Here is a 27,285-nt window from a genome sequence, read left to right as displayed (position 1 = left end):
CCCAACACCGATCCCTGAGGGACACCACTCGTTACAGGTTTCCAACTGGACATCGAGCCATTTACCACAACTCTTTGCGTGCGGCCATCGAGCCAGTTTTTTATCCACCGAGTGGTCCATCTATCAAATTGATGTCTCTCCAATTTAGAGACAAGGATGTCGTGCGGGACAGTGTCAAACGCTTTGCACAAGTCCAGGTAGATGACGTCAACTGCTCTGCCCCTGTCCATCAGTTCCGTGGCTCCATCATAGAAGGCCACCAAATTGGTCAGGCAGGATTTCCCCTTAGTGAAGCCATGTTGGCTGTCACCAACCACCTCGTTGTTTTTCATGTGCCTTAGCATGCTTTCCAGGAGAAACTGTTCCAAGATTTTGCCAGGCACAGAGGTGAGACTGACTGGTCTGTAGTTCCCCGGGTCTTCCACCTTCCCCTTCTTGAAAATGGGGGTTATATTACCCTTCTTCCAGTCATTGGGAACTTCACCTGACTGCCAGGATTTTTCAAATATGATGGACAGTGGTTTAGCAACTTCATTCGCCAGCTCCTTCAGGACCCGTGGATGGATTTCATCAGGTCCCATGGACTTGTGCATGTTCAGGTTCTTAAGATGGTCTCGAACCTGATCCTCTCCTACAGTGGGCCTAAGGTCTTCATTCTCACAGTCCCTGCATTTGCTTTCCAAGATTTCCGTGGTGTGGTCAGAGCATTTGCTGGTGAAGACTGAGGCAAAGAAGTCATTAAGAACCTCAGCCTTCTCCACATCCATGGTAGCCAGTTCTCCTGATAGCTTCTGGAGAGGGCCCACATTGTCCCTAGCCTGTCTTTTATTTGCTACGTATCTATAGAATCCTTTCCTGTTATCTTTTACATCCCTTGCCAAACTTAATTCTAGCTGGGCCTTAGCTTTCCTAACCTGGTCCCTAGCTTCTCGGGCAATGCTCCTATATTCTTCCCAGGCCGCCTGTCCTCGCTTCCACCTTCTATAAGCTTCTTTTTTCCCTCTAAGTTTCCTCAGCAGCTCCTTGTCCATCCATGGAGGTCTCCTGGCCCTCCTGCTGCACTTTCTTCTAGTCGGGATGCAACACTCTTGAGCACGTAGCAAGTGATCCTTGAATACCGACCAGCAGTCTTGGGCCCCCCTGCCCTTTAGGACTGTATCCCATGAAACCTTACTAAGGAGGTTCCTGAAGAGGCCAAAGTCTGCTTTCTTGAAGTCCAGGGCAGCGAGCTTGCTGCATGCTCTTCTCACTGTCCTGAGGATCTCAAACTCAACCATCTCTTGATCACTAGAGCCAAGGCTGCTCTGGAGCATTACATTTCCAACCAGTCCCTCCCTGTTGGTGAGCACAAGGTCCAGCATGGCACCTCTCCTCGTCAGCTCCTCTACTGCTTGAAAGAGGAAGTTGTCTTCCACACAATCGAGGAACCTCCTGGATTGCTTGTGCCGGGCCGTACCGTCCCTCCAACAGATGTCAGGGTGGTTGAAGTCCCCCATGAGGACCAGGGCCTGCGAGCGTGAGGCTGCTCCTATCTGTCTGTAGAGCGCTTCATCCACAGAGTCCTCTTGATCAGGCGGCCTGTAACAGATCCCCACCGTAATGTCCCCCGTTGCTGTTTTCCCTTTGATCCTGACCCACAAACACTCTGTTACCTCATCACCCGTCCCCAGACAGAGTTCCATACTCTCTAGCCTATCACTGACCTAGATAGCAACACCCCCTCCCCATCTGCCTGGCCTGTCTTTTCTAAACAGCCTGTAACCTTCCATTCCAACATTCCAGTCATAGGAGCCATCCCACCATGTTTCTGTGATACCAATGACATCATATTCCCATAGCCTTGCACACATCTCTAATTCCTCTTGTTTGTTCCCCATACTACGGGCGTTTGTGAAGTGTACCAAATAGACTCTCATTTATACAATAAACATCAAAAAAATGCTCAGAGGTTGTTCTTAGAATTTATCTTACATGTACAAATACAGTTGCTGGATTTCTGTGAATTTCAAACTGAAACAGATTCAAGCTGAACCCGTTTGATATGTTTAAAAAGTGTGAGGAAGAAAAAAAAAAGAAGTCAAAGACAAGCTTTGGAACATAATTAGGATGTTTAAAAAAAAAGAGTTAAGTGCTAGCTTTGGGTTCAGCAGTTCCTGCCACCATTACCTCTGCAGAAATCAGTGGAACTAAACTTGGGTATGAATAAAAGCAGCACACACTATGAAACAAAAGATCAAAATGTAGTTTTTAATCTTACTCAGATCTTAACCTATTGACTCAAAAAGTGAAAAACTAATATGCCTTGAGAGTTGTTCAGCGCTGCCAAATATACCATTCAAGCGCACTTGTTTGGCAGGATTATATGCAGCTTGTATTTATTAGATAGGCAGCTATTTGAGTTGATTAGCTACAAACATTTCATGAAAAAGAAATAATTGCTCATTCACTATAAATACATGCAGTTTTCTTCACCACTTGCTGACTCAGCTTCACTTGTGGTCTGAAGGATGAAGTCATATGGGTTTTTCATATTCTTGTTTTAATTTGTGGTGTTGAGAGGAATAAAAGCAGTAGTCTGTGGTAGCTTGCCCTTGTTCTGTTGCACTGCTCCTGAGGACAGAGCCAGAGAATCCTTCGGCTGTCTAATGACTGAAGAAGTCACCAGCAGACTCTCTTTGGAGAGTTAGAGAAGGAGGAGACAGCAGTGATACCAAATACATTGTCTACACACATCTGGCAAAAAACTTAAGGACTAGTGCCAACTTGTATGAGTAAACCTGAACCCAGATCAGGACTTAGCAGAGATTGGGGAGCGAGGTGGCTTCTCCTCAAGTAATCAGAGCTTTTTTCTGTTTTGTTTGGTTTTTTGTTTTTAGGTTTCTTTTTCAATCCAGCACAGCTGAATGTGGACTTGTGGAGAGCTCTTTGAATGCTGGACATTTCCAAGAAGCAGAAATTACAACTGACATAACTGTTTAATGGAGCAGTTAAAAAATCATGGTCTTGATTTTCATACTGACATTGGGACCATAACTGTTTTACGGGTTTCTTTTTCAACTCACTAATATTCTCAGGTAAAGTTCTGATCTGGGATATAGTTAGAACACAGTCACGGCCTGGAAGTAATAAGAAGGAAATAGAGAATGACTTGGCACCCAGCACCTAGCTAATGAGTCCATCCTTCCAACAGTCTTCCACTTTACAGGGAAAAGTTTAGGTTTATTACTACTCCTTTTGCTTCTTCGGGGTATATACTTGAAAGGGCTCCCACTTCAACTCTTCTGGATGCCCTCCATGCTTCTTAAAAATAACAATTACAGACCTTATTCTCCTCTTGATAGACTCTGAATACCACCTGAGTGTGAATAGATTGATATACACTTTGCTTTCTTTAAGATCCTATCTGATTTTTGACACAACAGCTTATAGTAGTGCTACTTCATATGAAAGGCTATTGAAGACAACTGGCAGAGACCTGGGGAGACAAGAGGAGAAAATGCACTTGGAGAAAATGCCAGTTACATAGATTTAGAGGGATGGGCCCTGCCACAGTATCAACCACAGTGAAAGAATTATTGAAATTCACTTTTGAAGAAAGAACATACTCAGAATTACACATGTAATAGATTGCATCAGACATGTAGGAGAAAAACCAAACGTATAAAACACTGGAGCCATCTAACGCCATGTGAAAAATGTGGCTTGGTATAATGCTTGTCCCTGCTGTATACCAAAAAAACAGTTACTTAGAAAGCTATCTTCATTTCTGTGCTTTCAGAGAACTCCTTTCAGATAAATGTTTAATAGTATAGACATTGCTATAATTAACAGATTTAAATGTACAGTTTCCTGAAGAGGATTTCATGGAATAAGATTGAATAATAGCAAACGTCAATGTATGTCACCCACGCACTTGCTTAGTTTGGGATCTGTTGAATGAAAGGCATACGTAGGGGAAAAAAACAAGGTACCCTTGTATTTAACAATACAGTTGCTGTCAGCAAGGTTGTTGGAAGATAACAGAAGTAACCCTTAATACAAAAAAAGATTTTGCAAGTAGTGAGAAGATGTGTATACATACATTTACTAACAAAGGTTTGGAAGATGATCTATAACTTGTGCAAAATGAAGATGTAGACTAGCTATAGAAAAAATTCAAAGGTGCAAACAGCTGAGTACCAGCAAAAAAAGATTACAAAAATTAAAAAGAACTCTAAGGAAGAGATCACTGAGAAAACAGGACTTAACCTCTGTTGATATGCCATAGAGTCTGACCTGAGCAAGCATGGTTGGATTTTTAAAAGACCTGTTTTTATAAACTACTCAAAACAGCTCTTCTAATGTGAGATAGGACATCTTAGTACAAAGTTTATCTTCCACTGGCTTTCCCTGCCTAGTGGAAACTGCTGCATCCCTTCTCTCCAGTGACGCACAGCAACAACTGGCGAATGTTTATGCACAGGCAGTTGGATACTGTAACTAGGATTGTTAAAATGAAAAAACTTAGCTTATATGGCAGTTGATATGGTATCCAGCTACTGCACAAGCAGGTCATTAGCACTGTATTTTAACAAAATGAGATTGTAATCAGGTGCCTTTAATTCTAAAGGCAGAATGAGCTGCACATTTCTGGCTGCCATTCCCAAAGCATAACATAGGAGTAATCAGCCATAGACTGTCATTCACTGCTCACCCTACATTTTTACTCCATTAGTAACTTGCAACTAGTCCCTGGGCAAGACAAGATTCTCAGTCATCAGCAAGCAATAAATATCTCTGCCAGGGTTGATAAGATTTCTCAGGCACGTATAGTACTTTTTATTTTATTCCTCTTTTTCAATTTCACAAGCTGTCTCTGTGTTGAAGTTGGGACTGGATCTGTGGCTGCTTTGCCTCAGTAAGAATTAACTTGTTTCCCTATACTGGGCTGTGGCCAGTGCAGCCCCGCTGCAGGACTGGGAAATCCTGTAGTCCTGTAATACAGTTTAAAGTTGTCTTACTCTTCCTCTTGGGTTCTGAGCATAGTTTTGCTAGCCCATTGACTTCACCTGTGCTTAGAATTGTTACAGAATTGGGTCCAGATTCTGGCACTACACATCTCAAAATGGAGATTAATGACTACATTCAACAGCTATTCCCAAAACACACAGTATTACCACAGGACGTCACAAATGATGTGTGAAATGAGACACCTTTGTCAATTGTCAGTGCACAAAGAGGATAAAGAGAATGACATGTAATTATTACTGTGCTATTAGCTGTGATATTCAATCTATACAAAGACAGAAAAGTCCAATAAATCCAAAAGCCTTAGATTTGTTTAAAAAAGAATGAACTTCTTGGAAACTTCTTTTTCATAAATTTCACCAGAACTTTTTTCTGGAAAGCAAAAGGGTCCACAAAAAGAAAGGGTGACATTTTAAGTTAGTCTTCTCCTCTCAAAGCTCATTCCCTTCTTTATCTTTACTTGGAAAAACTCAAACAGCTTCAGTGCATTAGTAATGTTTCAAGAGTATTGTGAATGTACCTTTGTCTGTCAACATAGCAGATGCAATGCTCTGCCTTTTACAAACAGAAATGAATACAAGGCATGTCTGCCAAAGTTCGGAATCTTTTTTCCAGTTTTATGAATTTTATGTTTTGTGGCAAATTACAGAACATACATTACCTTATCTGAGAGATAAACTGTTAGCAAAATGTGTTAAAAACAGCTGAAGAAATTGAATGCACCAGTGCTGGCATCAGTTCTGTAAACTTCCTAACGGCGATCTCAATAAATTCAGAAAGTCCCTAAACATTTTAAGATAGATACGTCAGGCAAATCAGAATCCCTTCAGTTTTGAAACATGAACAGTATTATTTATATATGAAATGTTTTGAAAAAGTGAAAATAATTTTCATGTGCAAAGAAAAGTGAAGAATATTAATCCTGGGCGTTTGTTTTCTACCTGGTCCACTGATTATTTTTCACTTAAGGGGTGCTTATTTTCTGTTTGTTTAATTGATAGGTGCATAATGAAAGTTTTCAAATACTTTTATTAAGAAAAAAAATTACTACATAGCATCAATGTTCACAATTTCAATTAAGAGCTGGCCAGCAGATCATCAAAAGGTACATTACAAAGAAAATTAATATTGAATTGTTTCTAATGGTATCCAGCAGGCACCAGCACTAGGTCCAATGGTGTTCAGTATTCCCAGCAGTGATCTGGAAGTGCAAATAAAAATCGCCATGCTAAGATCAGAGGATGACAGAAAGATTTCTTGAGTAGTATATAATGATGAGATCAAGGAAGAGGAAATCTCTTCACAAGCTTGACCCATTGGAAAAATAAGCCTTTTAGGAGAGCTGAATGCACAGTTATACACCAATACAAAGGAATTTCACCCAAAAAAAATGGGGTACAGTGCCTTGGAATGCCTTGGCTTTACAGGGATTTATGGGCCATAATGGACCAGCAACTCAACATGAGCTCCCATTGTGAAGCTGCAAGAACAGAGCTAATGTAATCCTTGAATCCTGATGCAGTTATTGGAATAATTCCCACAGATCTGCTGTCCATATTTTAATGGGAATGGTGGAAAAAAAATTGATGGTTCTCAAAATTGCATTCAAAATTCATTTGAGAACAGGAGGAAATTATTTGCTGTGAAAGTATAAACTCAATCTCATTACCAAAAAGGGGGGCGGAGGGTGACTTGATTAAAGTTTATAGACCATGGGTGAAAACCCTCTTATGCATATAATCTTTATCCTGAAAGGAGAATAACAAAACAACCACTCTACTATTCCCACCAGGCCTCTAAAGAAAAAAAAAATAAAAAAAAAAATTCTGAATCTGAACACTGACAAATTAGAAACAAAGACTTTTTCTACTAACGAAAATAAATATTGAAATAAATTGCCCAAAAATGATGTGTTCTTCTTATTGGCATATCTTCAAATCATGACACAAGTTAGAATTTCAACAAATACTAGCTGTTCTTTAGTTAAAAAATAATTTTATTACACTTGACACCCAAAAAATCAAATAAACAAAATTTGAGGGGTTTTGACATACCAGCAAACTAGCTGATGTTGAATTTCAGAAATACAAAACCGAATATAAAAAAGAAGAAATAAAACCGAGAGAAATTAGAAGGATCTATACAAAATTACATTGTCTGAAGATCTGAGGCCTGACTTGGGGATTCTGTTATAATTCTAAGTGAGGATCTCTGACTCTAGACCATATGCTCTACTGTGGTATGTATTGCATAACTATGGAAAATGTCTCAATGTAGGTATTTTTCATTCGCGTAAAATTGTCTGTTAGAATTTATATCCCAGCTGGTATGATGTTATACAGAAACAATATCATGTGTTGTTCTGCAAGTTGTGCATATGTTTGGTTTCTGAGGCCAAAAATCAGGATGTCGTTTGAAAGAAAGTGGGAGGAGTCGACTAGTAAAAGTGTTATACCATATGACAACCTCAAAAAAAAAAAAAAGAGCCTCTCAGTTGGGAAAATATATAGCAGAAGCAGAGACTGCCTTTACTGAAATAACTGCAATCTGCTGTGCACATGTGCATATTCTCATAGCGCTGGAGTTTTAAAAGAATAGCATTGCAACTTGTTGTTTGAGTAGTCTAAATGTCCATAATGATAAAGCAAAACCACTGTTTTGTCATGTAATCCAATATATTGTGCCAGTATAAATCACTCAGAATTTCAGTGTATTAGAGGTAAGCTAAACTATTAAGAACATAAAATGGCCTCTATGTCTAGAACAGGAGTCAAGATGGCCATGTCTCTCTGTATAGAGGTCCACTTGTAGGCTTGCTGTTGATTCAGGAGATGCTCCTGAGTAATTATCTACTAGAGGGTAATGGTCTGTAAGTCACTTGGGTGGATTTTAAAGATAGATAAAGAACGATAGGACTCACGATCTAGAAAGTGCCCGACTTATACTGGTTTAACATACCTCTTCCTCAGGTGAGTCGTGTACCTGCTTAACTCCGAAAACATATTACTGCCAAACCCAATATGCTCAAATCGAAACATTTTTTGATCCCTAAGTTAACATACGAGGTCTCCCTTAGTATTTAACTTGGGTTAGAGATTCACAGTAGAGTGAAATTAAACAGCTTCAATCTTGGTAAGTACAAGTAATACATGAATTAAAAAGAAAATGTAAATAGCTTCAGAAGCTGTTTTATATAAATCTACTCTTGATATATAAAGCAGTTGAAATAGTAGGAAAAATAGGTTTCTTGGGGAAATCACAGCATTTGTAACTCCCTGTTTGGTTCCTACATTAAATTTTCGAAGTATGTTGAAATTTTCAGGCTCCATATGGGCACACTTAGTCACATAAATTTCTCTAGTGTGTTCAGTCAATTTTTCAGTAGTTATTTTTTTATTTATAAGTTTTCTGACTCTATGATTAATGTAAGTAAACAAGTAATCACCAGATGGAATGAAATTCTGTTTCCTGAACTTACATATGTACTGCAATTAAAGTAACTTGAAATAGCAACATGAATAAACTATACACAAATTAGCTATTTTTGCAATTAAAACATAAACCCAAAAGATGTCCCTATATATTTAAAGCACTCTGGATTTAATTAAAGACAGATAACAAATGAAAGGTTGTTCTCAAGGGTTAATCTTTACTTTAATCTTTAATTCACCAACAATTTTAACACATCCCCTTGTACCATATAGTAATTATGGTTTCTTATTTCTTAGTAGGGCTCGATACCTTTGGTGGCATCTGGTGAACATGTGTCAGTGATGTGACAGGCATTTCACACACCTGCACTTCAGCTGTGAGCTGGTACCTACCGCTGGCAAAGCAGCCAGTAAGAGGTACGTTTGCCACTTCATTGATAATCTAAAAAGCAAAATGTTGCATTTCTAATTTTGATATTTTGATAAACCACTTTGTATTTGATGCTCAAATACAATTCTGTATTTGATTGCTTAATTGTCTTTCCTACCCTAAATGCTGAAAGTTTCAAACAGTAATGAACACTTTTTTAATGTCTCTAACCTTATATACTTGTACCTGTGTTTCAGGTCATAACTCATTTCAAGCCCAGTTGTGAAAGCTTAAAGCTACACTCAGGCTCAAGCCTAGGTCGCAGTTTAGGATATGCAGAAGAAGAAATCTCAGGTGCTCCCAGTCCCCTGGCATAGCTCTGCAGCAACAACCAGCCATTTGCCTTTCTGGCAATGCCACATGTCTAGGACAGTCCTTCAATCTCATGTTGCTAAGACAGATGGGTTAAGCAATCAGGGCTGCTGGCAAATCCAACAGCTCAGTCCTGAGAAGAGCAGGGGGCAGGATACACACCACCCTGAGAATACTCCACCCATATTGTCAGAAACGACATCATCAGTACTGCCAGTATAATCCATGGAGAGACAGTTTGCTTGTTGTATTTTACTTTTTATATGGGTTTTCTACAAGTTCCACTAATTTTCTGCTAATTTCCTTTCATGTAGCACAAAATATGTACAGCCATATGGCAACAGTTCTGTCACCAAAATTCTCTACAGGAGATTCATAACAATTAAAGGCTTTTTTTGTCTTGTTCTTTCAAGAAATACTAATTAAATCAGCCTGCTTATGTAATGCAAAAAACCATGGCATTTGCATATTACTTTTCATACCACCATATGTCCAAATCTGAATTGGTCTCAAGCTAAGGGGTCTTCCAGCGATATCTTTAAAAAAAGAGCCTTAAGATGTTAGCCAGACAAAGAAGCCTCTGACAGTTTAGTAGCTGAAAAAGAACACTTGGGCCATATTAATTAATGCTAAGTATGTTTTTTTGAGGATGACAGAATTCTGATGCTCATGAGATCTCCTAGAGGAGGTTTTTTTATTAAAACACTCCACTAAACCTTAAAGTTGCCACTACTGCCTTAAAGAACCAGCACTTTCAGGATGTGTAGCCCAAACTGTCTTTTCTCTCTAAAGCTTAAGGTCCAACAGGCAGTTTTTAAGTACACTATGAAAGACTTTTCTTTTGCACTGTGAAGCATCTAAAGACAGCATAACAGTAGACAGAAGTGGGCATTATCATCTTCTATTTACAGTAGGGGAACTAAGATAGATTAACTGCCTCACACACTTCTCACAAAAGCAGCAAAGAATAGCCCCTGGAATGATCCTTCAATTTACCTTAAACACTGTGTTAGAAAACTCTTTTTTTTTTCCTGCCTGAAGATTTTCTTCATTATGAGATAGTTTGAGAGGTCTTTTTCAGTTCCAATTATTTTTTAAGAAAATTAAGCAATTTCTTTAGATTTTTGGTTTTATATTATCCTTACCGTTTCTGACATCCTCTTGCAGTTTGGCAAATAAATACCTTTCCATTTGTTCATTTCTGTTAAATAATGCTGACTTCTTAGTGTTTCCTCTGTGAATGGAAAAAAAAAAGTCATTACTTGTGCTCCCTCTCTAACTTCTAGATTCATCCATGTTGGTACACAACACTTACTGGTAACAATGTGTTTCTGGGAATTGTATGAATTGTCATTAAATTCAAGGGTCTAATTCAGGAGAACATGAGAAATGTTCTAAATGGTCTAAATGAAAAAAACACTCAAACAAAAAAACCAAACAACAGTGCAATATTAAAACACATAAGTAGACATTTGCCGAAATTCATAACCCAAAGAACATAAAAATACTGAGTTGGAAGAGTGATAAACAACAAAGGAGCAGTCATTGCATTAATCAATAATTTTCCTCACAAAAGAAAGTCTGAAATCCTAACAAATTAAAAGACATTCTCCTTCAGTTTATAACAATCTTAAGGAGTGTGAAAACTCTGACAGTCCCTTTAAACAGTCATTCATTGTAAGCAATGACAGAAACATTCCATCTTCATGTTCCTCTAGTAGGACAAAAATCAAATGATACAACAAAAATGAAACTAAACAAAATGAAAAACAGTAACAGTTTTCTGCCCCAAACTGTGTCCCATTTCTTTATAGAGCTTTTGGAAACCTTAATGGCTTAAAGCAGTGGGTAAATCAGTGACCTCTGAACAGCAAGTTCTGGAATTTAGGCATGTAAATAGTTTTTTCTCTTCAAACTTGAAAATGAAGGCCACAGTTTCAGAAGGCTCTGCCACCACTCATGGGGCTTCATCTGATGACACAGATATAGAAGCTTTGAGTAAAATTGAAATGTCAGTTGCCAGAAGCATAACCGTGAGCAAATCTTGGTAAGTGAGGTCTTTCGTCCTGTCGCAGGTCACCAGCTCCTTTCTGTACCTTGGCTAATGGCAGGGGCTGCTTCCACACTGCTGTTCCTCTGCCAGATCTCGAGCTGACAACATGACTTGAAAGGTTTGTTCACGTGATTAAAGGCAAGGAAAGCTTTGAAGAGCAGAGCCTGTTAAATTCCAGTAAATAAGTTAGTGAATATTTTAGAAGGAGCTTCTTACCACACAGTTCACAATTAGTATGCCCATTTCAGCATTAAAAAGGTACCTAGGAAAAGAAAATGTGTGTATAAGTACAAAAATATATCAGAATAGAGCACTTAGACTGAATCATTAATACCATTTTATGTTATGTAACCATACATTTTAATCATCAAAGATAACTAAGGCTACAAATTCATGTTTATTGACAACGATGCATTTCTTAGATCACCATTTTAAATGGATTTTTATGGCTGGTCTTAATTACCAAGAAGCAAAAGTGTGTTACACTGCATGGACATGCTGAAGACACAAGTTAAATGGCCAAGACTACCCTTTATCTCCCTAGGCAAAAAGACAACAGAACTGTTACTGAGTCAGAACAAAGAACTATCCTTGTCTCTCTGTATCTACCATCTTTAAACATGAGTAAAAGCACCAGGTAGTCTAAAAAACCCCAAAGTTAATAAATTTGCCACGCTCATAACACACTACAAGTTTGTATTATGAGTTTACATAACTAATGACCATCATGGGTCCATACCATAATGCTGATTTCAGCAGATGTACTACCAGGAAACCATTATACCAAAATGTAACATTTTCTCACCTCATCTCTACCAGTCAGGACACTTCCTTCTGCTTCATATGATTTTACTTTCTCTCAGTTTTCTCCATGTTTTTACATAATTAATCATACTACTGAAAAATATTTTAATCCAAATAATCTAGTTTCCTTTTAAGAACTGTTTTCAGTAGTGCACTTCATAGCGTAAGCAGAAATATAGCCCATAACATTTTACGATCTTAAAGCATGTAATTGTCACAGGCAACGAGTTTCATATATCTTCTTATTATACCATAGTTGCGCCATGACATTTACTTAACATTTAAACAAAAACAAAAAAACAGTTTTATCGTGATTCTGCAGAATGCACAATATCTTGTATTTCTGCATTAGCAGAGGGAGGGCTTCATATAAGCATAGCTTGACTATGCTTTCTAACCATAACTGTGCTAGCTACAAAAGGAAGCATTTTCAATCATTCTAGCTAAATGTCATACCCCAGGTGGAGATTACTGTTCCTTTGGAGCTGCCAGTGAAGCTGCTCATATAGCCACTCCGTAACTCAACTAATCAGGGTGACTAACTCATTTAAATAGTAACTCAGAAAAGTGATCAGAAAATTGTAATTTTTAACTACTACAGACACAGGTGGAAGAAAACATATTATCATGATCAAATTAAACTTAGTTGTATTTTGGTTTCATAGGACTGTTTAACAAATAGACGATTTTATACTTGAAAAGTTACTATCACTAATGTAATGCCCAACTGGTAATAAGAACTTTACAGTGTGACTTGAGATTAGAATGTGCCTTAAAATGATTTCCGCAGTGATTATTTGAAAAGAACACCCAAAAATAATACACTAAAAAGTCTATTATTTAAACAATCCCAAAAGAATTTCTGTCTGCAAAAGATGGAAAATATTAAGCAATAATAAATAAACTTCTGTGAAACAAAAAAGAAACTTCTATTCCATGGTTTTCGTACCTGAGCTGAATAGACTCTGATTCCTAACTGAAAGATGTATTTATTTAGAATTGAATATGTAAAATGCTTAAAAGCAGTGTTAAAATACCTTACAGGTCTCAACTTTTTTTTTTTTCTGTTGTTTCCATCACTTGCTGGAAAAATACTCCACATCGGCCTGTTTATTCTCAAAGGGACTGACCAGGAAGAAACAAGTTTACAGTTAATACCCCCTTTTTTTTTTTCTCTTTTTTTTTTTTTTTTGTTAATTTATCCTGCGTATTGCTCCCTATTTGGACCAGGCACACTTTTATTTATTTTATTTAGTGCTCTCTATACCTTATTCACATCTGTCAACAAAAAATGCACATCGCAGTCACACACCAAGGCACAAGTCACAGAACTCACAGAAGAAGTAAAAGAAACGATATTATATGTCATTTCAATAGTCAGGGGAGAAGTGTCCCAGTCCCTCTTTCTAAAAATAATGCTTCATACAGGTGTCATCTCTGTATTTCACTGGAGTTATCAAAAGAAAAAAAGTTGTCATTTATGGAAGTTGCTTCCTGCTATTGAAATAAAATGACCTGTTTTAAATCACAGTTCAGTTCATTCACACATTTCTCCCACAAAAATCACTCTTACATATAGGGAAATGGGAAAAAACAGTTATATTAACCCACTGACAACCTATGTGATCTACACAAATAACAAACATAAACCCATTTCTGGTCATCTATTCCTATCAAAAATAGATTGAAAGTATTTACTACATCCTAGAAAAACAGAACAAAAAAGAACAAAACTAGCTGCTCCTGCCACCCATAGCAATGATGAGCTGATAAATAACCTCACCATACTGTCCTGTCAGGCATATCTAATACAGATGAAGAAGTCATTAATTAGGGCATTAATTCCACACTACACTGCAGTTGCAATGCAACCTCTCTTTCACTGACAGGTGCAATACGTGGGTGCAAATTTCTTGGCATCAGCAATCTACTCTTTTGCATTTACATTGCTAAGCAACATCATTACTTTGATTGACTTACATACAGTGCTACTCTTTCACCTCTTCGGTACAGAAAGAAAAGATAGATTCTGATTTCAGTGCCACAGCTTTATACAGCTGTAGTTCCAATTAATTAAGTGTACTTGCTCCTAATTTACAGTCATGGAAGAAAAATAATTTTCTTGATTACCCTTTTATTTAGAAAGCTCTAACTCTATTGAATAGAATAAAGTTACACTGGTCTAAAACTCACATGACAGTTAGGGGCACAGTTACATGTATTTTTCCACAAGAATATGGCAGCTGTCCTCAAAGTGTAATGTGAGTTAACTAGGAAAAGGTGATTGACTGATGCTGAGGTTAATTGCTTGTTGGGATGCTAGAAAGCCTATGCTAACAACTGCTGCTTATAACTAACAAGTGCCAATTATTTCCTTATATTCTAATACACATTATATTATGCTAGGCACTATCCAAACATCCAGAAAGATCCAGGCATACCTGCCCTGATCTGACGAGTTAATGATTTAAGAAAACTATGCCAGTCATTCAGGAAGATGGCTGAGTGCATGCTGCGTATCACAGATGTACAACTCCTCTTACAATTTCGTAACAAAAGCCTTTGGTAAAGTTATTGATGTACTGAAAACATGTTTGTAATGAAACTGTAAATAGTTGTTTGATCATAAACTTTGTTTTCTCTGTTGCCAACCAAAAGTTTACACAAGCAGATCACGCTTATTATCTTATTATTAGAAGCCAGTGAAATCTTTAAAAGTGTTGATATTTTAATCCTGTTTCCACATCTGTGTGTAGAAAAAAAACCATTTTCTACATATAATTGGTGACCAAGTGTACCTATAATCCTGAAAAAATGTCTCACTTAATAGATAGGTTATTACGTAAAATATTACCTAATATTTGCATAATGCATCACCTGGCTCGAAAATATGCTGACAGAACTAGAATGCATAGCATCATCCATTTTAAGTTGATATTAAATTCATAATTTTGCTCCTGAAACATCAGTAAATACCAATTTTAATTACATTAATAAAATGTGAATTATGAAAGTAGAATTGTACTGACTGATACAGATTTTCACTATTATAATAATGATTTTAAATAAGATTAAAAAGTAACAGCTCCTAAAGAAAGAGGAAGTTAATGTACTGAAAATGATAGTGCAAAGCCAGCCTGTCCCCTGCTCCTAGACAAGTCATCTACCTTGTATCAGTTGGAATAAAACAAGCAAAGTTGACCTGAGTAGGGAATCTACCAGGCTTTTAGAATTTCTTTGCAAGAAATCTTACAGTGCTTGGTAAAACTGCATGCCTTATCTGTAATTCCTTGTCTAATTTCAAAATAAATGTATGTAATGGCATCACAACATAGTATGAAAGTTGAAAGTCTTTGGAAAAGCATTAATTGTGAAAGTTGGGAATTATAACATCATCTTTCCCTGTTCTAACTGTAAAGACATAGAAGATAGAAACATAGAAAGGTAAGAAGTGCCTAAGGTACAGCTTGATCTCTCCTGGTCCTGCAGTTTAGAGAGCATTTCAGCATACTGCTACCCTGAGAATTTAAAATAATGCAACAAAACTTCTCTAACCATGCTGCTTGTTCAGTAAGCACAGGTGATCAGAGCAGGATTGGGTGAGGTGACCATAAAAACAAAAATATTTAAGGAAATCCAAAAAAATTCAAATTTCATTTGCAAATATTGCATCAGTATTCTTGGACTGTTTTAGAATAGATATGTGCATTTCTGTAGCCATCAAACACTTTATAAAAGACAGCTCCTCTAGGCAATTTGCAAACTATAGTTTCATCTAGATATATGTCAGTGTAAATCAGGAACCTTCAGTTCTCAGTTTTTCTAAACAAGTATGCCATAATCTTTCCCAGCCCTCTTTCCATCAGACCCTCATAAATCTACCACATTGCTCTGTCTCCTCAGAATGCAGTCAAATTCACAAATATTTTAAAGGTATAGTGAAATACACATATAGCAAGTCTATCATCCTAGTAGGAGTTCGTAATTTCATTCACCTGCAGTATATATTTCATTTTAACACATCTTTAATAGACACCAACTAATCATGTTTAAAGGCTACCTCTCTATTATTGCCCTTTATCCATAAACTGCACTTTTTGCTGACCTTAATATATAAGGCAAAGATAGGCAATCGTTCCATATAAATGCTTACATATATGATTTTGATTTTAAGATATGTCAGGTAGAACTAGGTTGGCTGGTCATAGCTCATATTTTCTTAATTTCCAAGTTCTATTGTTGAATATATTTCTTTTTGTTCTAAACTAGCTAATACTCTCAGAAATACCAATGACCCTACAATTCAATGCCTTCATTTTTTGTATATCCTGTATTTTATAAAAGAATAAAAACATAATGACATTTATAATTTCAGATCTTTTAAGAATAAAGGACTATGTGAAATCTATAATACAAAAATTCCCTTTTCCTGGAATTACAGTTTTATATTTATTGAATGCATTCATACGCTCCCTTAGGATGTGAAATGTATGGAAATATATGTGCATTACTAAAGAAAGAACTAAATTTATTCCTTCCCCACATCATGCTCTTCTTTGCAGTAGAGGTTTTTAATTCAACACAGAGCTAGAATGAGATGAAGCCAATTTCCTGGTCTATATGTGTGACAAATGCTAAAAGTGGCACAAGATTAACAAATTAGTTGATATATATATCTTTAAAGATTTTTTGACTATGTCCCAATCAAAATGCATGCTTTATTGGAAACAAAGATTTCTTTAGAGTTAAGTATTAAACAGGAATCTTACCCATCCTTATAATTTTAAAATGGAATGATGGCACATATGAAAACTAAAGAACAGCAACCCCAAAAAAAATAAATTATAAGAAGGCTTTTATGGCACATCACTCTAATAATAACATATTTTACTGATAAAAAATGTAGATTTAGTGACTAAATTTGATATTTTAATAAGAAATTTGCTGTGGAAAAGTTAATTATTTCAGTACACAAGTATTTATCTCAGACATAAATATTGACAATGTATTAACTACCAAAATATGAAAGTCTTCCTTGTTAAGCCGTGTCTCAGACAGAAGGGGTTTTTTAAATGTGTATGGAGAGATCTACAGTATAGACATGTGTGTCATTATAGAAAGGTTTCTTTATGATGGTTTGAAACAAAAACTATGGAACTTGACCTTTTTAGCTGACATAGTAATCACCTACTTGATGTAATCCAGATATCTAGCACCAAACAATAAAAACATCTGTGACAACAAAACCATGTAAAGCTTGTGGAATTATTTAACTTTTTAAAAAACTATAGTAATATTTAATAATCAGATAAGCCTGGATTGGTTCTTCTTACACAAAAACTTTTGTGCTTTGCAAATGCTAGTTTTAAAGGGCTATTAACTTAGACGTGAAAGCTTTTTAAGGTCTTGTGCGTATGTTTTGAAGTTACCTCATTCATTCTCCTTTTAGGACCTTGTCAGAGTCCACCTGTTTTGCTTTTGCTTAAATTACATCAAAATAATAGCTTTCCTTAGAGAGGGGAAAAAAAAAAAAATCCTACATTTCTACTGACTGTATCCAAACATGATAATATGCTTAAAATTCAAGAGGAGCCATATTCGGGTTGCATGTCTCAGTCACCCAATCTCCTTTTCACATATCTGTTCATGTTGACAGACTATGTCATAATACATCAACAGAAAGATCAGCATAGAAGAACAAAAATTCATTGCCTGACAGCAAGAAGAAACCTGATTTCTACTATTAAATTAGCAAAAATATACCAATACTTCACTACCAATAAGGACACTATGGCTAAAAGCATTCACCATATTATAATTCTGAATTAGGATTGGGAATTTTTTGTTTCAATAATCTTTAAACACAAAAAAGCAGGAGGGGGGGGGCGAGGGGAAGGGAGTGGACTTGATGTCTACATCTTTACAAGTAAAGAATCAATTTCTGCCAAACTATGCCATTCCATTTTAGTTTTCTTACTATTTTTAATATTAGTTCTAAATATTCATTTAATTAGAGAGCACTGGGCACTGTTTTTGCAGTATTCATTTCTGACAGAGGATCTTCCTTATGAGGTCAAGGAGATATGTGGAAAATGCTCTGTATCAATAGAGTGCATCTGCTTCTTTGTATCTGAGAATTTCTACTTATGTAAAAAGCATTCTGACTCTCTCATTGCTAGATATAATTTTAATATACTATATTGAGCAGTGGTGTTTCACTAGGAATTTAACAATACCTGGAATAAATAATGTCTTTTGCAGCCTGGGGCAACATCTGCCACTTATGCATTAATTCTGCCCCTGTTTGAACACCCTACAACATATGCACTTCTCTTTTGTCTGTTATCCTAGAGTTGTGTTATTCCCAAATATTGACATCATCTACTTTTATCAGCACTAACTGCTCTGAAGCTTCCTAGTCTCATGCTCAGCTCTATTTCTTTCTATTGATTATCTTCCTCACTCCAGCAGGTAGCTAGCCAGCGAGGCTGTCCTGAGAAATAGCTTCCAATGACTTTATACGCACAATTTACACGGAATTGTTTAAAGAAGATATTAGCCTCAATACAAATCAGTGAACCTCATTTAGTCAATACTGCACAATTCAGCTGTTGGCACCCTGTCACATGTTAGTCTTTAAAGTCAACTACCATACCCAATCTGCACATTAGCCATAGTATTTAGTTTCATATTAAAATGAGGCTAGTTTTTCACTTTTCTTTTTGAAATCTATTCAATATACTTTTTATATCACCTCATTGAACCATATGATAGTAATATAATTTTAAGTATAAAAACTTGAGATTAAATGCTTGATTTTTGACAGTGTCCTTAAATATAATAAATTCAAAGGGAAATACTGTTAAGTTAAAATGGAGTGTTTTTCATTAAGTCCAATCAAATGGTAGACAACAAAGGATCTTTTATTTGAGAGTATGAAGTGAAAATGAAAACCAGAAAACCTTTGCTAAGAAAAGGTCTAGCTAAATTATGTTGGAAGGAGGTTTCCAGATTGAATATGGTTGTTTCTTTTGCTAAAAATGAATTAAACTAAGATGCACTATGGGAGAATAGCTTACAAAGAAGGAAAACCTAGTGCTTTACAAAGATGAAAACAGGGCCTAAATACAGTTAAGTTGGAATAAAAACTACAAAGAAAGATCAAATATTGAAAAAAAAAAGAAAAAGAAAACCCTCTGTAACACCTAAACTATTTTTTTATCATAAAGACAAGAAAGTTTGGGGAAATATTTTTTTTTGCTTTTGCCCCTTTTGCATTCCACAACAGGGCTCTAAAACCCTAGTTGGACACTCATACAAAAATTCACTTTTTACTTTTAGCCTATCAGACTATGATCTAAGCTATGATTTAGACTACAACTAAAACACAGAAGAAAAACAAAGTGTATGTGCTTATCCCTGAATCTGTTACTTGACAAATAAGATAGCTCTTCTGTTGTTTTCAGTCTGCATTAGATTCACATGTTTTAGTGTATGCAGCATATCCATGATGTTTCTACTACAATTTTCATGTGCACCCTTCAGCAGCAGGATAAAAATAGGTGGTCTTCCTATTTCTTGGAAGAAAAATACTTGGTTTTGCTGTATTTGAAAAAAGGAAAAAAAAGACAAAGAAAGAGGTCTGGGAGTATAAAGAAGGAAAAAGAAAAGAAAAATAATAACAAAAAAGACAACAAAACAGAAATCCCTGCTTTATAATATGTGATCAATATTTTAGAAAATGAAAAAAGGCAAAATGCAGAATCCTCTTTAAATTCTCATAAGCAGTCATCTGAACTTACCGACACACACCTAAATGCATTTGAGAGAAGGTAAAAATTTTGTAACCAGTTAGCCACTAGGAATATTGATATCAGGCTACAGGCTTTATCCTAAATGTTGTAATTTGAATATAAAAATAGAAGCATTTTGCAGGGTCTGCTCCCTGCTCTTTTCCCTTTAAAGCTCAATGAGTGGTAGCTAAGGTTCTGAACCCCAGGTAGGAGAGAAATGCTGAAAGATGACCAGTCTAGCCTTCCTAATACATCTCCGTATGCACACATACTCTCACTCACATACACACATTCGTCACAACCTGACATTCATAGAAAAGCCTTCTCCCTTCTCTAAGCTTCTACAAGGACCATTTCAGAAACCAAAGGGAAAAAAAAAAAAGACAGTGAGGACAGAAATAGCTGCATATTCAGGCAGTAAAAAGGCAGGTGTGGTATGGAAATACTTTGTGTTTGCTGTTGAAGGGTTTGAGGGCTGTTTTTCATGGGTCTAAATATGTTCAGGATAAGTGCTTTTGGAAAGAGAAATCTTGCAGGTACTGTTTGGTCTGTTACTTGGGTAGATCTGCGTATTTAAAATCAAAGTTACACTGTCCTCACTGTCCTTCAGCTGCTGTCTTCTGTGCATGTACCTACCCATTAACTATTATTCTCTTCCAAATACATTAGTAACTACTCAAGTAGGTGCAAATTCTTTTACTTATTTGTTATGTAAATTACATCTTGGGAAATCTTACAAAATGTTTATATGCATTCAGTCATTGAATATGTTGTAATGGTTCTTCTGGATAAGCAAGTGAATTAATGTAGTAAATAAGCACACAGTGATCAGTACAGCATTTCTGGGACGATACAGCATGTGTAGTAAAGCAACATACACATTCTAAAAGTTAACAAAGTCAGGCTGATGTTTTCTTAAGGAATTTAAAATATCTTTAATGATTATTACCTGTGACTACTACCTGTAACAGGAAAAAAAACCCACAAAATTTCTTACCATTGCTCATCCTATTTATGCTCATTATTAGAGATGCAAGGATTTACTCTGTGCTTGAGTTAAGCTATACTGATCATGTTTTCCGTACTCTCAAATGGTAACTAGACTTGAAAAGTCAAAAAAAACCCCCTAGGTAGTAGATTAGTACTAGTTAATATTTAGGAAGAAGAACAGCTTTTCCACTTGAAACTTGAAAGTGTTTGTATCCCAAACAAATGTACTATTTTGTTTCTTTGATGCAGGTATTTATATTTTCAGATCTCAGGATTTCTTTAAAATGGGTCCTTACTACACACAAATGTGCACATGAATAATTTACAGTCAAGTTTCTTTAGGTATTTATGTCAAGAATATACTATTAAAAATACCTAATGGGAAAAAAAAATTAAATAACATTGTTATTTCCGCTCCAAAAAGCATCTTTATTAAAATATGATTGTGTTATTTATCAGTAGGCATTGTTAGTTTCTCTGCTTGATTAGCTTTTGATTAATGCTCATAAATTTAAATGCAGACATACTTGGCCCTTTTGATTTTTAGACAGGTATCAGTCAGCATTAGTGTATCCATTTTTCAGCAGAAAATAGAGACGCATGTTAAAACCACTTTAACAAACATGGAGTCTCTACATGGGACCATATTATCAAATGCTAATTATATCCTTAAGATAAGCATTAACTGGGAAAAAATAATCAAACTGCTTACAGAGCATGCAAATCTCAACTGGATATAAAACTGCCTACTTTGCTTCCCGCTTTCCTTCTTCAGCCTCACAGTTGTTTATGCAGTACATGGAAATACTATAAAACTATTAAAGATACTTTAATTATAGATATTCTCCTGGCATGACTAGCTTGGTGTAAATATGTCAGCATAACTATCTAGGAACCAGTGGTTGTGTGCCAGTTCGTGTTGTATAGTTTTGAAGACATGTATGTATCATGCTTTGTGTGTCTGTCCATGTGTCTATAAGAAAGTTTGTCTGAATGTTTGTATATACCTCATTTCATCACCACTGAAAGGAAGGATGTGTGAGAGTGTGAATAGCCTAGTGAGAAAAGCCAGAGTAAGGTCTGAAGGTGGAAATGAGCAGCAATGCCTTTTGACAGAGCCCTGCTTGGTCAAAGAATTGCCCTCCAGTTTGAGAGAAGAGGATGGGAAGGGGCACTACAAGGGGCATGGCAAGAAAAGTACCATACTGCATCCCACTGAAGTCACTTGTGGTTAGAGAGCATGTTTTAACAGAGAGTTTTAGATATACAGTGCTTAAGGTCCTTTGAGCCGTACTAAGGGAATCACAACCCCACAAATCAGGTTTACTAATATGACTACCTTTTGGGGTTTAAAGTTAAGTGGCAAACGAGATGCACCATTTCATTGGAGTTCTGAAGATAATTCTAAAATTATGCTCAGCTGGTATGTTATTTTGTGTTCACAAGATGAAGTGGAATTTAAATTTTTAAAAGGGGAAAAGATTTTGAAGAGTTTTGAGGGAGGCCTATTTAGCTTCTGCCTAATTTAAAAATTAGTCTTGGCTGTCTTCTCACTCCATCAGTCCTTGAATCAAAATTCCAAATCAGAATCTATTATTTTCTTACCCATGTTAAGCAGCGTTAAGTAGAGTGAAAGGCTTTTATTTACATTAAGGAACCAATCCTACAGTTTTCACACAGAAAAGCACCATTTGGAGTCAATAGCAATTTATGCAATTTGTCTCAGTATGTACAAAGCTTGAAGACTGTAACCCACATTGTAAATTCAGTATTTACCATATTTCTACAATTAAAAAAAAAAAAAAAGAAGAAGAAAAGAAAAAAGAAAAAAGAAAACACCTTTCATTTTCAACATTACTGGATACCTTTTATTATATTAGATTTCACTGCCTTTCAGGAACATACCAGAACAGAGCACAACTTAGTGTCTGTGTTCCCTCTCTCCCTCTTTCTCCCTCTACCTCTTGCCTGTACCATTTTGACGTTAAATTTGCTGGAGCCCATTTACTTTCTAAATAACCTTAAACTGTTGAACTGTTTGCTAGTTTATTTGAACAGGAGACAATGTTATTGAAACAAATCTAGTTAACAAGGTAATTAGCTTTTGCAATATCCCTCAGAAGGCTGGAAACCAGCAGTTCATCACTGCCCCACACAAATAATACTTACTGTAAAGCCTCTGCTAAAGACTGATTCTACCGAAACTGATTGGTCACATTACCAGCAAGGGTGTTGTTTTTAAAAAGTATCCAAGGGCCACCTAAAACTTATTAATTCATAGAAGTGGAAGAATGAAAATATTTTCCAGTAGTTACCTACTGTAGAAACATAGGCTGCTGCTGGTGTTGAAAAGACAGGGCTGGAACCAAGAAAATCCTTTTTCTTGCTTCCACAAAAGGCTTTGGGCCTAATTATTTTTAAGTATAATCCAGCCAACATCTTCTCATGCTTAGCTGCACTGAGTGACACTATTTGTGATGCCCAGCCTGCTGAAACTGAGCAGGTTGCTGTCAGTTTAAAAATGACTATAATAAAAGTGACCATGAAGATGGATCTTGTGATTTTGTGTTTCTAATCAGTCATCTGTGAAGAACACTTTTGCTTTGATTCAGCAGGCTGGTGACAGCCATGATTGATAGTGCATGAGGATGAAAAAAGGTTATTAACTGTCTTCCTATTAAACTCAATGTATTACCCCTCTAGGTGCATCTCATACTTTAACTTAAAGTACTTACTCAGGTAAGGTCAAGAATCAACTCTATAAACACAGTATCCATCCTGTTGTAGATGAACCAGGAACTCTAATGTTAAATTCTGAAAGTTCAGCATTAAACCATATCTGATTCCTGCTACCTTAATTACTGTACCAAAACCAAAAACGAGGCAGACTTTTGTAGGCATCTAAATACATAGCTACATGCAAATATTTTTGTGTGAAGAAGGGACAAATCAATTGTTTCTGCGTGTTTGTGCATACATATACACACAAGCGTGAATTTTACTTATTACAATAGTCACAAAATAGAAGTTTGAATAATGTTATATTAACAAAAGGAACGTGGAACAGGGATATGAAGTGTCTGTGGGGCTAAAGTATGACTCTCACACAGAAAACAGCATTTAACCTGCCAGTAGTTAATTTCATTACTAACTGGATCAGGTGCAATTTAATAATTTACAAAGGCTTCCTATTAAAAGAAGATCCAAACGTTTCAGCATAAATGGGAAAACATCTATTTGTTGCCTCATAGCATGTTTAGTTTTAGGTTTTATTTCCTTCTTTTTACTGATGATTAGCTTATCAATCAAAGCTCACAATTATCTACTGAAAAAGAAAGGGAAATAGTATGTATATTAATTTTTTTAATTATTATTTGGCGGAAATACTGATTCCTAGGGTACTTTTAATTTCTAAGGATGTCTCTGTGAAGAGATAATTTTAAAGGAGTTTAAGGACAAAAGAGTGACATGCTTTTTCTGTATTCATTATTATTACTGACACCAGAAATGAACTGATAGGGGAAAACTGCCCACATTGTGTATGCAGGTTAGCATCTTTTTACAGTCAGAAGTTTATCTGGAGAGTAAATATTTAAAACTCATGTGACCACCTTTTTAGAATGAGGGTTTTTACAAACACTTCTTCATAATCAATGCTATTTTAAATTTTGAAATTTATTTTATCCTTATGAATACATTTCAAATGTTCTTTGAATTTGTTTATGCATATCTTATATTACAATTATTTTCTGTTAAAAATAAGTAGACCAAAAATCAAAAATCCTGTCACTCTACCTACAGTGTGCACACTGTCGTCTGAAGGAATGCACATACACACTTGTTTAAAATAAGCCCTTTCCACATCATGTACAAAATCTTCCCCAAAATACATATATTCCATATCTATCTTTCAGAGTATTAAAACATACTTTTAAATTTAATTTTGTAATAGTCCTTACTTGCCTCTTTTAAATTAGATTAAAATTATTTCTGCACTCATTAAAATAATTTCAGAAGGAAACAAGAATATTATTCCAAGCTTAGATCATTTTGGAAAAAGAAGGAATAAGTACATGTCTATTTTGACTACTCTATAATGTACTGTCATGCATAAAGTCTGCAACATAAGAAAATGTTTTAATTTTTTCAAGGTGTTCCTGAATGTCAGTAGTCATTTTTATTTTGATTTTATTTTTTTAAAGCATTCATAGGGGGTTAAGAATAATTCAGAATAAATATAATCTACCTAATACGAGGATGCTGTCTCACAAGAAGTGTTAAACAAGCCTTTGTAAGATCTTTACTTCTGGGAAGTGTGTTCCTTTCAGGTGTGGACCTGGGAATAGGCACCAATTTTCCCTTCAGTAACATTTCTGCTTTATAATAAATTGCAATCCTGTTGTAGCCCTGTGTGGATTTACAACTGGCAGGCTTTCTCTCTGACAATTTGGGGTCACTGTGTATATAGGTGAGCAATAATTTCAGGGGTGATGGAGATATTGACAGAATTTAACAGTCTAAGTTCCCAGGCAAGTATTTGTAAAATGTACACTTCTACATTGGGTTTTAGTTAGTAAGACTTTTGGATTACATTGTTTGCCTTGTTTGTGGATTGGTTTTTGTCCAAAACTATCTAAAATATTCATTCTCATTTGTGCCTGTGTCGGTATTACGAAGCATTGAAAGTAAAAGCTATCATCCCTCCCTGAAGCACATTTAAGCAAAACAGAAAGTTATAGCTATTAGAGGCTTAGTCCAAAAAAAAAAAAATATATAGCACGCTTCTAGCAAACCAGAATTATATGAGCTAGATGACAGCATTTGTTTGGGGTAACATTATAGGTGCCTGGAACAAACAAAGCCATTTTATCAGACTTCTCACCAAACAGAGCAGGCCCTGACGGTATTGAGATTTTCTGATGAAGTGCCAGATCTACATTTACTCACTCAAAAAGGGACTGGCAGGATCAGGGCCATTCTGTTCACCTCGTGTGTATAACCTATAGAGAAAAAGTAAGTCTAAACATAACTCCAGCCATATATAAAAGAGTGAAAATGTTTCAGTCACTGTGAATGAAATTAATAAATTGGATATTTTTTTCCTCCAGCTTCTTAAAAAGAATTATCACAAGGACAAAACAGAAGAACGAAGAACCCAAATAATGAAACAAAGGATAGGGTAGGGCCATTTAACCTGGGCCAATCATTTCCTTGGGTTAAGGTTTACTTAAAACCTACAGCAGGCCTGAAACGTTAAATCCAGTGGTACCCTTTGAAATACTTTTTTATTCCAGCATTCACCACACATATGAAAAGCAAATCCTGCAATAAACTGCAGGCTAAGTGCATGTGGCCCAACCAGGTCCATACAAAGGCGACACACGTAGCATGTGTCACAGCCAGCAGCACGAGTGACTTCACCAGGGGGGATCCCTCATCTAGATCCCACTCCAGACAATCGACGCACAATAAGGAAAAAGCAAGGAAAAAAAAAAGAAGGAAACAAAAAAAAAGAAGTCGGGGAGGAGTGGAGGGAGTAAGGACCAGACCCCAAACCCCACCTCTGTTCCCCAGACCAAGGACGGCAGTTACACAAGCTGGGAGAGCCGACCTCCTTCCCGCAAAGGGGACGCTGGCAGCAGAGAGCACTCAGCGCAGTGCAGTTCACGCCCTCCAGCGCGGAGCTGCGCGGGGCAAGCTGCTCCCGGTGCAGCGCCCTCGCACCTGCTGGGACCGCGGAGGGGACAGCCTTCTCCCATCCCTCCGCGCTCCCCCTGCCCAAGTGCCCCGAGCCGCCTGCCCCGGGCAGCCCCCACCGGAAGCGCCGCTCCTCCCGGGCGCCGTGCGGCGGGTCCCGCGGGAGCGCAGCGCCTGCGGCCAATCCCCGCGCGGTGCCTGGGGTTGCCATAACGCTGGCTCCGCGGCGCGGGGGCGCTGCCCGGCAGCGGGCGGAAGGCAGCGGGAAGCTGCTGCTGCGCATAGCTGCGAGCGCGGCAGCAGCGGCCCGGAGGTTCCGCGGGGTTCCGCGCAGGCGGCCCCGCAGACATCGCGCAGTGGGAAGAGTGGGGCGAGTAATGAATTCCAGCAGAGAGCTGGAAAGGAAGCATTTTTCAGAGACCTGTCATATTTAACATTGACCACACTAAAGATGTTATTAGTGAAGAGGGGGTGGGGAGGGCAGCGGGGGATGCGATAAGGGAAAATAGATAATGACACGTAATCCAAACCAGAAGTTCGAAACCAAGTTACTTCGCAGAAATGATCCACAAGCTCAACTTTTTTCTTTTTTTCTTTTTTTTTTACCACCACCCCCCCCTCCCCCCTTTCTTTTTCATAGGCTGGGGCTGAAAGTCAGGGAGATAAACTTGTTAAGAAAAGAAATATTCCTGTAGCAACAGGGTAAATAAAATAGCTGAAGTGAAACAACGAAAGACATAGGGGTAGGGAAATGCAAAAGACATACTA

The 27,285-nt window shown here is 36.9% G+C and overlaps 1 long non-coding RNA gene across 2 annotated transcripts in view; it reads right to left on the bottom strand.

Moving 5' to 3' along the window:
* Positions 1–1,853: 1,853 nt before the first annotated feature.
* Positions 1,854–27,285, bottom strand: part of LOC115612166 — a 35,526-nt gene continuing 10,094 nt past the window's right edge. Inside the window, exons 2-5 of one of the 2 annotated variants that reach the window (XR_003992904.1) lie at positions 25,768–25,820; positions 11,450–11,495; positions 10,326–10,414; positions 1,854–6,208 (exon numbers count right to left, since the gene is read on the bottom strand). This is a non-coding gene — a long non-coding RNA (uncharacterized LOC115612166). Of the gene's footprint in view, positions 6,209–10,325; positions 11,398–11,449; positions 11,496–25,767; positions 25,821–27,285 lie in introns of both variants that reach the window. The other variant, XR_003992903.1, reaches the window with a different exon arrangement.

This window comes from Strigops habroptila, chromosome 1 (assembly GCF_004027225.2).
Source record: "Strigops habroptila isolate Jane chromosome 1, bStrHab1.2.pri, whole genome shotgun sequence".
In the NCBI taxonomy this organism is placed as follows: domain Eukaryota; kingdom Metazoa; phylum Chordata; class Aves; order Psittaciformes; family Psittacidae; genus Strigops; species Strigops habroptila.
The sequence above is the reverse complement of the archived record's forward strand: the minus strand, read 5'-3'. Positions and strand labels throughout refer to the sequence as shown.